Raw genomic sequence first — 15,459 nt, forward strand, 5'->3', positions numbered from 1 at the left:
TTCTGATATCCAATCAGTGGTCACACAAGGTGTTGCTGAACTTATGTAACTTAAAATTTCAACTAATGCCTGCATGGAACACTGGAATTTGTTGATGATTACACACACTAATCACAGATGTTTGAGATCATGTAAATTTTTTTCCGTTACAATGTTTTATATTTTCCAACTAGGAAAGTCGATAGAGTAGTCGAGAGTGTTGGACTTGTATGTTTACTAGAAGCAATAGACAATAGGGCCATAGGGAATTGGAAACAGTGTCATCCCACTCCCAGGTTGTATGCCTGAAGCGGTCAAGGAAAATTGTTAAGATAACTCCTTATAACTTATCACTGCTGCATTGTAGTCTATTTACATACATATCTTTTTAACAGATCTTTATATATTTATACATTATGCTAAGTATGGTAGGGCTATCACTGAGACTTTTAGATGATCATAGAGTGTAATAACTATGTGTGAAAAGCTATAGACTTGGGATAAAATGTTATATCATTGGTTTGGCTAGTAATGATAGCAGTAATTGCAATACAACTCAGCTACTGGAATTCTGAGGACACTGAGTTTTATACTCAGATGAGTAATTTTTATTTTTATACACCAACATAACATTTTAATACAACATATGATGTAAACTTGCAACAGATTTTGTCAATAGTCTGCTATGAATTTATAATTATTAATACATTTTTTTTGCCTACATCTCCCCATACTAATCTTCTGTATGAAGAAATTACTGTCTCAAGGTGCCAGTTCCATTTCTGATGTGACAGAGACAGCCCTTCTTCACTGTGAAGGACTGAGACATAAAGCAAAACCAGAATGAAATGAGTGAATTGTGACTGCCAAATAACAATATGGGATTCAGCTATTCAGAAAAACACTAGCCATTAATTAAATAGCTGGTCTTGGTTTACACCATCCCTTTGGAGCAAAATGTTGCATACCTGAGTATTTATACACGTACAGGCAGGATAAATTGTTTGCACAAGCTAAACAGAGTGATATGCTGTAGTTATCAACCATCTGCAGGTAAACCGTTTATAAAAGTTGACAAAGCATATTCTTTTGGTCAGGGTCTGCACATGCAAATTTGTTCAGTACTTTAGACTGATTTCAGCTTAATATTGCACTTCAATTTCTGAATATAGGAACAGAATAATTAGCAGTTACATGTAGTATAAGATTGTGCATTGGTGTTACATTCTTAAAGAGATAAATACTCTGGATGTTCAATAACATAATTTCCCATGAAACTGAATTTATAGTGATTTTTATGTATTTCAATTAAATTGTATATATATAGTATAGATAAAACTTAGTACAGATACTGCTTTTCTACAGAGAAAAGATCAATCTCTCTGAATATGCCTAGAGCTGTAATCTTCTTTGTCTTGTTTTGTCTAGCTTTTTTTTCATTTTCCAGATTTTTCTTGCATTAATCCTAGCTTTGTTTTGTGTGTGTGTTAGCTACAAATAACTGCTTTATACTTTTAAGATGCACTTATCCTGCTTACTGTGTCCTTTTGTGCATAGCTAAAGACAAGATAATTCACAAAATCACAGCATGACAGATTATACTGTGATGGAAGGGACTCAGAAGGATCATCAAGTCCAACATTTAGCCCTACACAGGACCATCCCCAACAGTCACACCACGTGCCTGAGAGTATTGTTCAAAGGCTTCTAGAACTCTGTCAGGCTTGGTGCTGTGACCACTTCCCTGGGAACCTGGGAATCTTTTTCTAATATGCAGCCTAAACCTCCCCTGACATAACTTCAGGCCATACCCCTGTGTCCTGTCACTGGTTATAGAGAAGAGATCCATGCCTGCCCCTCCTCTTCCCCTCATGAGGAAGTTGTAGACTTCAATGAGGTCTTCCCTCAGACTGCTCTTCTCCAGGCTGAACAGACCAAGTGACCTCAGCCACTCCTCATACAGCTTCTCCTCGAGGCCCTTCATTATCTTCGTTGTTGTCCTTTGGATGCTCTCTAATAACTTTCTTCCTTCCTGAAATTAATCTAAAAAGTTTATTCTAAATGGTGGAGTTGACAAACTGATCCTAAAATACGTTCTTAATTGTTAAATGAAAGATTTCTGCCTTAAGACTGGAAATCTGCATGTTAAGTCCTCCATACTAATTGCAGTCTCAATGATCTATAGTTTTATTGAAAATGTTTATCAGCCTTCCATTAACTAATGTGATATTTCCTAAATTTTCTACAGCTAACAGCTTCTCCTAACAATAATTGTCATTTATACCTAGGCCTAACTGCAGAAAATATCTTCAAACCAATGTACTCGCATTCAGGTTTGCAGTCCTCTGGAAATATTTAATACTGCATACAACTGCATGGCTAAACCCTTCAGAAAAAAAATAGTCTTCAGTGTTGTTTTACAGTTCTGGATGCAGAAAAGGTAGTGAAAGTGAATTGTTAAAATCTAAAAAGGATTCAACGTGGCAAAAAATGCAAGGTTTGGATGTTGATTAATGGCACTTGATATCACACAAAGCTCAGATTGAGGCCTGTATCAGTGTTGGTATAGTATGATTTTAGTTTGTTACTTAATAGTCTGGAAGTATAACACCACAAAATTCAGATTTATTTAACTAAGTTTTTAACTGTAGTAAAAATCATGTCTGTGTGACAGCAATAGGATAATGTGATATCCATGAAACTACCATGAAGAAGCAGATCAATGGTACTGGTTTTTGTCAGGAGAGCAGGATTTTGTGAGCAATTTCTCTATTTTTGTGGGCCTTGCCTTGACAAGGCTGGGCACAGACAGTAAAAAAAGCTACACAATCATCATGGCTTCAGGCTCTAAAGCTGAAAAGAAGGATCTGTGCCAAAATTAAGATAGAGTCCCAAAAGGTAAACATGTGTCTTCACCTCACGTGAACACCTGTAATAATCCAATTAGAAGTGGTCAAAAGGGTATTGTGAACGCTTTCATGTAACCAATAATGTAGAAGAGAAATCATGCACTGGGGTGTAGTAAAAGTATATAAAGGGTATCTTTTTGTAAATAAAACGGACATTTTGCAGATCATATTGATCATATGCAGTCTGTCCTGAGCCCCGACAGGTTTTATCAAGCAACATCATCTACATTGTTTTGTATAAAGAAAAGTGTTAAGAATGAGATATTTATTTTTTGCTCTGCAAAATACAATTTTATAAGAGGAATGTAATCACCTAAGATTAAAGGTTGAGAAAGTGTAACAATGGAAAAAGTATCTCATGGAGAATAAAATGTTTCCTTTAGGACATTTAAAGCATCTGTTAGAATACAATATCACATGGTGCATTCATATAAAAATTTTATATTTATTTCAGTAATGGAAATTTAAATACTGTCATGTCACATTTAGAAATGATCATGTGATGAGACTGTACTTCCATTTCTCCAGATTGTTAGCCACAAGGTTCTTATGTGATCAAATCTAATTCTGTAATTAAAACACATCCATAAGATGTTTTAGTTTTTCATGGTACACATCCACAGGTTTATGAAAATGGTCTCCCTGTTTACATCTTTCAGAAATCTAAATCAACAATAAAGAACTCCTTACATTCTTTTTTATTATAGAGACTTCAGACCATTCTCTTTACCAGTAAAATTTTAAGCTAGGGTAATGTAATACCAGCATAATTAAAACATATGAAGTAGTAGACAATATAAATAATATATTATATGTGTAGCAATATAATTATGTAATCAATATGATGGAGAAGAAAACTGCTGCCAATTAAGCATTTGTAAAACACTCTTAAATATGAATTATAATAACGAACAAAACATATACTGAACAAATCTGGAGACAAAATAAAGGCATTATTTTGCAGTGTCCTTTCCATTGTGAGAGGGCAAGGTGAATTTGTTTTGCCTCTAAGCATCTAAACACTCTGCAAGTGAACTTATAAATGATGTGTATTCAAGTCAAACTCAAGGAGAAAAAAAAAGTTTTCCAAGTGAAACTTAAATCCTGAGAGTTATTCAACTCAAATATGAACCATGAAAAATTAAGTAAAACAATATAATTAATTTGCTTGCTAAATGGAGAAGATGAAAGAAAAAAGGACTTGCAAATGTCAGTAGATATGTAATTTTCTCTTTGGTCTTCACCAACAAGCTCAACCTTTTTTGATTAATGTAAGGGTTTCAAGTGGAGGAAAAACATCAGTGGTGGATGAGGATCAAGTAAGGGACTACTTGAGCAACCTTTACTCATAAAAAACTATTGCACCTGCCAAGCTGTATCCTATGGTGAGAGTGGAAGATGTCTTTGTGAAGATATTGCCTATTTTCTTTGAAAGGTAATAGAAGTCAGGAAGGTCCCCAGTAGTTGTAACAGACCAACAGCCCTGACTTTTTGTACTGCTGCATACTTCTTGGCAAGATGTTGAGATTGTTATGAAGAAAACCATAACTTAACTGGAAGAGAGGAAAAAGCTGAGGAGAGGGAAAGACAAAGATAGAGAGGATGAATATGATGATATTCGGATCTCACCCCTAAATCTCATCCACAGCAAGGATTAGGAATAAAGTGTGTGTATATAGATGATTTAAAAAATTATGTAACCCTATGACTGTAAATACAGACAAAAGATTATTTTTTGAGTTCATAGTTCGAACAATGTTCATAAAATAAGGAAATGTTTAACCTAATTGCTTAGATGTGAAGGTAGGTTGAAGTTTTGGGAGCACATGATAGTATGAGAGCTACAGAGGTCAGAATAATACTGAAAATGAGTAAAGTTCAAAGCATATACACAGTGTGAGGATGCCCTCTTATGAAAGAGGGAAAGAATGGGATGAGAAAGAGAATCAAGGAATGTCTCACACACCTGAAAAAAACTTCAGATGTCCAAAGTCTTTTTTTCTGGTACTCAGGAGTGCACTCCTTTTCTTTATGTTTTCAGTGAATTTCCCACAGTATCTCAGATCTTATTGGAATTATGGAGACATTTATTTCAGTCAGATAAAAGTGAAAGAGGGAGAATGAATAGCTAACCTTTAAAAAGGTTATACATCCATTTAAAAGCTATTTATGCTGCCAGTTTTACTTAGTCTGAGCACACTTCACCACCCTTGCCATGCTACACACTTTGCAACCTCCCATTAAATTTTCTAGGCTTTCCTGGTCTGATAGCTACTGGTAGTCATTTACTTAAATATCTCTCAATTGCTTCCAGTCAAATAATAGAGTTCCTGCACAAAATTGCTATGCAAGTAACTGATAAAGAAATTAGAAATGCAAACAAAATCATTCCAATGTAAATTAATTTAGATTAATTTAGATTTAAAGCCTTGGTATCAGACACTTGAAAAAGACAGGTTTATAGAATTTTTCAAGGTTAGAGTACATAGGATCAAGCCTGGTGAGGTGAGTCAGGATCAGACACAGTCCTGGAGTATGCTGACAGGATCATAGTGATGAGGAAGAGCTGAGGTCAAACCAGGAAAATAGGCCAAAGATCAGGATCAATGGGATCAAATACTGCTACAACTGAGCTGGAGATCAACAAGACTAAAAAATCATTAAGACAGCAACTGAAGACCCAAGCTGAAATGGAGCTTCTGGGCTCATGGATAGGGTATGTAAGTGAAGGCCGCAGGTGTGTTGCTTAGGGACAGTTAGGTTTAGTGGTTCCCTCAAACATCCTAAATTTATCATTTGTCTCTAACCCAAATCTTACAATCACAGAATTTCTCAACTGGTGTTCTATACACATGGCAATATAAAACTAATTTTAAGAATAATATAGAACTGCCCAAATATTAGGAAAAAAAAAAGGGTATTTTTGTTACACACTTTAATAACAGCTGTGTTAAAGATGCAGCAGCATGAACAACTTTAAGCACATTTTATTAACTCTTCTTTCTGGAGAAAAGAAGGGTATAAGAAGGGTAAAAGAAGGGTATAAGCTATTAGAAAGTGTCCAAAGGAGGACTACAAACATGGTGGAAGGGGAAGCTACATTGATTAATGTAAGGGTTTCAAGTGGAGGAAGAACATCAGAGGTGGATGAGGATCAAGTAAGGGACTACTTGAGCAACCTAGATGAGGAGCATCTAGATCACTTGACTTGTTCTACCTGGAGAAGAGGAGACTGAGGGGAGACCTAATTGTGGTCTTCAGCATCCTCATGAGGGGAAGCAGAGGGGCAAGTACCTATCCCTTCTCCCTGGTAACCAGTAGTGGGACTCATGGGAATAAAACTGTGGTGGTTTGACCCCCACAAAAATCCAATTTCCAAGCTTCCCCCCACCTCCCCAGAATTTACCTCAACACCGAAGAGAAACTTTCAGGCAGGCACACCTCTGTAGGGATGAAGGGAAAATATATACATTTATTCTGTGCAAATAAATACCATACAAACTAAAAGCAACTATACATACCATAACATACTTCTATCATCCCTCTGAGCCTCTCCCACAATTTAGTCCAGGAGAAGCCTTTAGGCTTATAGGTAAACAGTCTTTCTCTCATTGGAGCATCAGGGAAAAGGATTCCTCTGATTCATCCCTCCACCAACGTCCAGCTCTTTACTGAAGTCTTTTCTTCCTCACGAAGTCCAAGAAGATAGTTTTGAGTCCGTGTTCCTTGGTTCTGTGCAATCTCTGCTGTGTGACTCTCTCTCTCTCTCTCTCTCTTTCTCTCTATTCTGTAGCTGCTGTAGTTTTCCATTTTGGTAACCATGTCTAAATCCAATGTAGGCACTTCCGAACCTGCCTTGGTCCATCTCCAATTTTGCCTTGGGTTTTTCTTCCCTGGCACCGAGCTGCTCCGTTATCAGCCTGTCTCCTTTGGCTCAGCTTAAAAGACTGAACCTTGCATCCACTCCCACTTACAGTGAGACGGAAAAGCCCCCGCTCAGCTTTTGCTACAGTTGTTTGGTCCAGTTATAAACTGTCCTGAGCTCTACAGTCTGGCTGAAAAGGGGGGAGAGGGGGAAGAGGGTCTGTGTTCCTCGCAAGGGGCTTGCCTCTCTCACTTCCTCTTCCCTCCAGCTGTTGTGAGTCTTTTCCCTCACAACACACACTCATTCTTATATGCTGCCTTCAGCCCTAGCTTAGCCAGGGCCGTGGGGGCATGGGGCCCCCATATGGGGGCCCGGTCCACCCTTTGGCTTCTCTGTCTCTCTCTCTCCCACACTGTCACACACACAGCCTGACTGCCAACTCTGGCAACTCACTTCCAGCGGTTGTGATATCTAATTCCACAGGAGCGAAAAAAGAACAGCTGCTATTGGTCCTCCTGTCCAGAATCTCAACTGGAACTAACCATTTCTAACTCAGGGCCACCTGAGGGGGGAAGAGCCACTTAACCCAGGACAGACATGAAGCTGTGTCAGGGGAGGTTTAAGTTAGATATTAGGAAAAGGTTCTTCACCCAGGGGATGGTTGGGCCCTGGAACAGGGTCCCCAGGGATGTGGTCACAGCACAAGGCCTGCCAGAGTCTCAGGCCCATGGTGTGATTCTTGGGCTGTCCTGTGCAGGGCCCAGATTTGGACCTTCAGTTATCCTTGTGGGTCCCTTCCAACTCAGGATAATCTGTGATTCTATTTGTTCTGAATTTACATTCTAATCTATATGTTTTCATACAAACATTTTATGCCAAACTACAGAAGTTGAATTGGTTTAAAATGAAAGTAAGTTTTAATACAATCTACTCTTTATATCTGCAAGTGCAAGAGGAACAGGAATGAATCCTTAATCGGAGGGATGTGGCTTGCATACACTGCTTGAACCGGCTGGTATAAACATTTCAAAGATTGCCCTTTGCAGAGCAGGCTGGCAGTGCCCCTATTGCCACAACAATGTCCTGAGTTCAAAATGACTCTACACATAGTTATTATTTCTGTGCTTTTCATCACTATCTTGCTAGTGTGATGTTTAAAAAGGTCTCGGCAGTTGTCAAAGTGAGCAGCTCCCGTGCCAGCACGAAGAGCAGCGGAGTGCTCTAGCATACTAGTGCAGTGCACAGGGAGATTTCCTGAACCAAGAAAGCCTCATTAGAGTCAAGAGAGTGGCCAAGAGCCCATAGGTTGTGCAACAGTGACTGAGGAGACTTGTGCAGAGCCAGGAGCAATGTCAGCCATGTCCCTTCCACACCTGGAAAAGAAGCACTTAGGGAGTACTAGTGACTAGGAGCACTTTGAACAGAGTGGACAAACAGGTCATGATGCATCAGCAAAGTCATGGCATGACAGTTTGCACAGAAGGATGTGCAGAATCCCTACCAACTGAACCAGGGAGCAATGGCATCCGCCTGGCAAAAGGCTATGTCCACTCTGAAGTCTTCACCTCTCACAACTGGTGCACCTGCCCAGATAGAGCTCCCTCCAGTGAGAACATTCTGCTGCCCAGGTGTCAGACTGCAGGGTCTGACATCAGTACCGGATGGCAGCAGTGAGCACACCTCTGGGAGGTGTACCCTGATAAGGGGAATCCTCCTCTTCATAACAGAGCTTCAGAAGGAGATTTACAGGTTGAGGAGCACCAGAGAGTCAAGAAAGAGAGAGAGACTACTGTAATCACACTCTATTTTCTCTGGGACAGGCCTGACATGCAGATAGGCACAATATGGAGGATTCTCCTTCCTCTCTCTGAATAACTGAATGTGATGCCTCAAGGCAAAGGGGGCAATGGTGACAAATTCCTGCCTGTAACAGTAGACACATCTCCTCTGTGACTGCACCACCTTCCCAGGTGTCCCGGAATAATAGGTACATGGCTCTGCAAGTGGCTCTGAGAAATTACGAGGACAATGGTTCATCTAGCTTGGAGGTGTCTCCAAGGTTAAGTCAGCCTATGTTCTGCATCAAAAATGCTTCCCTAAATTAAAAAACCATGTCATTATCATAGGTGATTCTCTCCTCAGGGTGACAGAAGGCCCAATATGCAGACTGGACCCACTTCTTAGGGAATTCTGCTGCCTCCCTGGAGCTCAGGTTAAAGATGTGAAGAGAAAGCTTCTATATTGGGTCTGGCTGAGCTGGAGTTCATTTCCCCATAGTAGGCCTCACAGTGCTGTGCTTTGCATTGGTAGCTAGAAGGCTGTTGATAACACACCGGTGTTTTGGTTACTGCTGAGCCAGCATCAGTACTGTAACATTCCTTCCTCAATCAAGGGTAAAATTCTGGGAGGGGACACAAGCAGGTCTGCTGACCCAAACTGACCAAAGGGATATTCCATACCATATGATGTCAACTCAGATATAAAAGGTAAGATAAGGAGCAGGAAGACCGGCATGCATCGTCTCCAATAGCTGCCTGCTGAGGAACCATTACGTGTGCTGAAGCCCTGCTACTCGGGAGTGACCGACCATCGCTGCTCATGGGAATTAAACAATAAACCCTTCTATCTTTCGCTTCCCTTTTGTGTGTGCAATCTTTCACTTTGCTTTTGCCTTATCCCAACTCACAAATTGTTTTTCCACCTTACTCTCTCCCCTGACCATCTGGGAAGGGTAGTGATAGGGTGGCTGGGTGATCACCTGGTATCCAGCCAAGGTCAACCCACCACAGCTTCCTACCCTGATACAGCCCTCAGATGGCTGTCCGTTTTCAATTTTTCAGTTAGGAAGCAATGAAGATATAAGAAGCCTGAGGGCAACCGAGAAAGACCTCAGGGCCTTGAGATGACTGCTCAAGATATCAGGAGAGCAAGTAGTGTTCTCCTTCATTCTTGCAGTTGCAGGAAAAGCCACTAGATCAACACCTGGCTCCGAGCCTGGTGTCACCAGCAAAATTTTGGAGTTTTTGATCATGAGTCAGTATACATGACAGGAGGCCTGCTGGTGACAGACAGGGTGCACCTGTCTCAAATGGGGGAAAGAATCTTTGCACAAGAGTTAGAAAGGTTCCTTGAAAGAACTTCCCTCTGGACCAAGGGAAGGGATAAAATGAAGCTCATTAGGGATAAGCCTGGGTGCAACAGCAGTGTTTGAGGGTTGGTGTGCTAGCAAGATCCTTAGGTCTGCTGTCTCAGTGGAGGAGGTAGGGGATGAAGATCTTTGCATCAGCAAAGTGATGTGATAGAAACCCCAAAAGCACCTGAGAATGGTCATGCAGGAATTAGGGCTTCTCCCAAAAAAGGTGACAGGATCAATAGCCCAACTGAAATACACCAATGCATGCAGAATTGGAAAAAACTGGAGGTGCTAGAAGCCATTGCTTGAAGCAGGAAGACTGTGTCGTATTTTCTATGATAGAAACATGGTGGGATGGCTGACTGAACTGGAACTCTGTGATGGGTATCTATAGGCAAAGAAGGGATAGGTAAGGAAGGAGAAGGGGTGGGATAGTCCTATATATTAGAGAGTTTCCATCTAGAGCTTGATGATAGTGATGAATGTTTTTGGGTAAGAATCAGGGGGAAGGCCAGCAAGGCAGATATCCTTGCTGATGAGAGTCTGTTATAGACCATCCAACCAGCATAACGAAGTAGACAAAATACTCTATAATCATGTGGCAGAAGTATCACAGTCACTAGGCCTTGTTATTGTGGGGGACTTCAACTTACCAGAAGATTACTGGAAATACAATAAGCAGAGAGGAAATAGTCTGGGAGGTTCCTTGAGTGTGTGTAAGATAACTTTCTGACACAGCTGATGAGTGAGCCAACAAGCCCCATTGGAGCTGCTGTTCATGAACAGAGAAGGGCTTGTGGGTAATGTGATGGTTGAAGGGTGTCTTGGGCACAGCAATCATGAAATGATAGTTTCAAATTCTCAGAAAAGGTAGGAGTGGGGTCAGCAGAACTGCTACCTTGGACTTCCGGATGGCTTTTTCAAAGCCTGGTTGGCAGAGCCCCTTAGGAAGCAACCCTGAAGGGCAAAGGAATCTAGGAAGGCTGAATATTCTGAAGAAGTAAATCTTAAAGGAGGAGTCAGGAGCAGGACTTCCCATGTGTCAAAAGATGAGTCATCAGGAAAGAAGACTTGCCTGGCTGGAATTCAGCAAAAAAAAGAGAATTAATGAACTCTGGAAGAAGGGGCAGGGAACTCAGGAACACTACAAGGATGTCATGAGTTTATACAGGAAGAAAATTAGAACTTAATCTGACTACTGCCATGGAAGAAAATAAAAACATTTTCTATAAATACATTTGTAATAAAAGGAGGGTTCAGGAGAATCTCCATTCTTTATTAGATGTGAGCGGAAATATAGTGACAAAGGATGAGAAAAAGGTTGAGATATTTAATTCCTTCTTTTCCTCAGTCTTTAATATAAGACCTATTGCTACTAGGGTAGCACTGACTGAGGAGAAAAACACCAACAACACAGAAACCATCAATTGCTTATTATCATATGTCTGTCATTTGCATTCTGAAATACAGAAAACAGAAATGTTTGAAATATTAGATGTGGGTACTATGTCAAACTCTTATGTATAGTTATTTATTTTGAAAGTGAAACTATAAGGGTAATACAACAAAATTAATGTTCAGAGTATAATACAGGGTTTGATGGATCACTGAAAGGTTTATGTCTCCCTAAGGCAGGATAAGCTATAATAACATTTCATTTACTTCTGATGGTTGACTTGGTTTGGCTTTTGAAATTGGAAATGGAATTTGATCTTGAGTCTGAGGAACATGCTTAGATTTTGAAACAATTATGAATCAAAAGCATAACCTAGGGGAATCTGATCAAAACATGACAAAACCAAAACCAGCATTACAGATTATCATCATCAAAATATTATTTTCAGCTACTTCTAAACATTAAAAAATTCTTGAATAAAGAAAATAGAAGACTGTATCCACTAAAATAAACTATATGTGAAGGAACAGCTTGTCCAATATTTCTGTATGACTCAATAATTTTTACCAAATGCCAGACAGAAGAATCTTTACCAAATCATTAACAGATGAGACTTTGAACCTCTATATCTACCCTGTCACCAAGATGTTTCATCACTAATACCACAACAAGTTTACATTATTTATCAGAAAAACTGTTCGGTTCTTTCAAGAAAATAGTCCAGGGGTTTTGCCGTTTCATATTATATATTAATATGAACTCACATGAAGACATCTTTAATAGTGTAAATTTAAAAGAAAATACCACAGATTAGGACAGCACCACACAAAACCAACCTAAGGTTGGCAGAGAGTCCAGCAGATGGCCACAAAGATGATTAGGGGTTTGGAACATCTCTCTTATGAGAAGAGACTGGGGAAGCTGGACCTGTTTAGTTTAGAGAATACTTAGAGGGGATCTCGTCAATACATACAGATATCTCAAAGACAGCTGTCACAGAGTATGGTGCCAGACTCTTTTCAGTGGTGCCCAACGACAGGACAAGAAGTAATGCCCATAAACTAAAACTCAAGAAGTTCTACCTCAGCATGAGGAAGAATTTCTTTACTTCTGTAAGTAAAAAAATGCATGGTAACTCATTCTAACCTTGACTCAGATTCTGGTTGTAGTGAAGTCATTTTGCTTATCTAGGTTTTCCTGCTCTTAACAGAGACAACCTATAAATCACTGGAAACAGTTTTAGAATGAATACTTAGGTTTCAGCTAGTAGAGCACTGCATTTAAATAGTTGCATAATCTCATCGGAACTGTTATAAATTGGGTTAATTTTTAAATTAAAATTGAACTGAGAAAGTGATGAAATATATACACTTCACAACAGAAAAGTTTGGAATGTGATAACAGATATTCTAAATGCATCCCTCAATTGCGATAAAGTCGCTGATTAAAAACAAAAATATGTAAATTAAGACAAAATGGACCCATAAGTTATTCATGAAAAAGCTTAAGGGAAGTTGTATAAGCTAGCTAAATGCAGAGAAAGTTATACAAGTAACAAAAATAAGAAAAGAATAATAAAGGTAGAATTTCTTTGGGTTTGAGTCTATAAAAACTTTTCCTCACAAAGTAAAGAAGTCAAAGGATTAATGAGTCCAGGATGGGAGGAAGTGCTACAGCTACCAGAAAATCTACTGGTTTTCAAGACATAATTTAGTCTTTATTCCTTTCAGAAAATGCAATAGAGAAATTCAATTAAATTTTTAAACAAACAAAAATCTTTTTAATCTTGAAATTTTAAAATAGATATAAAAAAGATTATTTCAGGTCATCACTTGTCAGTACTGGGGAAATAAACTCTTATTTCATGGTACCTATTTAGTGCAAATGTCAAAACAATTGAGTATTGGTGTATGACTATTGCATTTTTAAAGATTTTGCCTTAACTTACTACTTTTTCTTTTTTTTCAGAGTGGAATCATTCCTACTTAGTTGGACATTTAAGCCAAACCATTAATATAGAAAAGGAGAATGCAAAGCAAATGCAGATGGACATAGAGTTCTCAAGGAGTTTTTCAAGTATCATTCTCCAGATTTTTGTATTTAACATGTAGGTCTATGGTTTCTGTAGTATTTTATTTTTTATATATATTTATTCAGTTCAGATATAAAAGGTAAAACACAAAATCACTTTCTATATCACCTGATAATATAAACAATAGTGAAAGTATAAGCTCATTTATGGCACAAGTTTTTTCTGACGCTTAGCTAAACCTTTGTTTCTCGTTCTGAACAGCATTGTGATACACCAGCTGAAATTACAATAGACATCACAAAAGGTTATATTCCTTGATGTAGAAAACAGCTTGGTGTTAATGCTCTTGAAAGAATTTCTGAAGCTTTATGAAGTTAAGAATGGAGTGAAACACTGAGCCAGTGTGCTGAGTGAGTTGAAATTCACTTGGAGTAAGTTGAAACTGTGGATATAAAATTTTCAATAATGTAAATACAACAAAATAAAAATCTCATATTTAATATATACTTGATCGATCTCCTTTCTCCTTTATTTTCTTGGTTCTGTGGAACAGAGTTCTGGTGCAGTTCCCCTTTCCTGTCAGCCTGACTCTAGCTTCTTGTCTCCTAAGTATCTGATTGCTTTCTGACTCTTCCATAATAGCATTCACTGCACAGCAAAATGGGGTCAAGGGTGAAGGAAGTGTTGAGCAAAGCAAGTTACTGAGAGATTAAAGACTGAGTGTACAGTTACTCTCTAGTCATGTATATGCCATTGCATTTATGTATGCATCTGGCAGTAAACTAAAAAAGGAAGTCATCAATGGCTTAAGGTCAAAGAAAAATTCTACAAATACATATAAACAAAATCAATTTCATGGTAATACATGGTTGAGCTTTAATGAAATGTATACAAAGTGTATTATATATAATGCATTATACAACCTCTGCTAGATAACATTTCCATCTTGATTCAGACAGTGTGTTCAGACCATTAGTAAGACCAAAAAAATCATGGACTAGGTTTCTAGCATAGAAAATTGTCTCAGAATGCCTTTTACACTATAAAGGCACAATTTTGTCTTTCAGAGCTATGACTAAATCAAAGTAATCTGAGATAGTTGTATAAGTCTCAGGAATTAATATATTTCAGTACAAGATATTTGAGAAAGTAAGATAACATTGCCTTCATTTGAAAGAGGACCAATGTCTGCATATCAAGAAAAACAAAGATAATGATGTACAGAAGGTACATGATAACATTGCAGTCATTGGAAAGAGTAACAAAGGACAAAAAAGTAAAAGCTATAAGGAAGAACTGACACTATAAAAGCAATAAAAATATAATAAATGCAACATCTATATAAAGTATGCTTTCTATACATGCTGTAATGTATATATATGTGTATATTTGTTCACATTTATGTACGTAGATATACATATATAGAAGCTATATATCTGCTGTTAAGAAGGTAGCCCAACCATTTACATGTTTGTCTATTTCTTATGCTTGTCCATTTCTTCAGGAAACAAGGCTGTTCCTTGAAGTGCTTCCTACTAAAGGAGTAATGTATTCTGGGTTATATGACCAAAGGCACCTCTTATTGCTTAGGACCATACTCTAAACTCTATTAAGGATTCCTCAAACATAACCCTTTTGAGGGTTCAGCTATATTAAAAGATTAGGGCTATCCCTTTTAAAAATCTGGTTTTAATTTTGCTGTACAGACGATGTACTCAAGCTTCTTTATTAGACTGGTCTATTTCTGTTACAGCATATGTTTTACTTCCTCAATTCCCCTACCCCCATTACCACTCCTGTGCCCTGGTTGTAAATCCAAAACTGTGTGTTGTCGTAGACGTCGTTAAAGCAATTTTAAAGTAAATCTTATACTTGACAAGCAGTTGCACTGTGAGTCTCCCTCAAGACTGGAGTGACATGCTGAATTGCCTGGAGTGAGTTAAAATTCTGGACAAAGCATTTTCAATAATGTGCAGCTTAGGCAGCATTTTCTTAGACATCCATATAAATAAGATTGAACCCTTTACAGTGCTGGTGGTTACTGAAGACCAGTACAAACCTCTGAAAACACTGGTCAGTTTTTTATTTGTACTGAATGTCCAGAGTTGTATGAAGTCATGCCGCATATTTTTACATAAAGATTTG

The 15,459-nt window shown here is 38.4% G+C and overlaps 1 long non-coding RNA gene across 1 annotated transcript in view; it reads left to right on the plus strand.

Annotated features, from left to right (window-relative positions):
* The window catches only part of LOC113986974, a 279,229-nt gene extending 265,627 nt beyond the window's left edge, over positions 1-13,602 (plus strand). The window contains exon 10 of the long non-coding RNA XR_005562846.1: positions 13,251-13,602. This is a non-coding gene — a long non-coding RNA (uncharacterized LOC113986974). The remainder of the gene's footprint in view (positions 1-13,250) is intronic.
* The last annotated feature ends 1,857 nt before the right edge of the window (positions 13,603-15,459 follow it).

This window comes from Pipra filicauda, unplaced genomic scaffold (assembly GCF_003945595.2).
Source record: "Pipra filicauda isolate LSUMZ 115617 unplaced genomic scaffold, ASM394559v2 scaffold166_size2123106_pilon, whole genome shotgun sequence".
Taxonomy (NCBI): Eukaryota; Metazoa; Chordata; class Aves; order Passeriformes; family Pipridae; genus Pipra; species Pipra filicauda.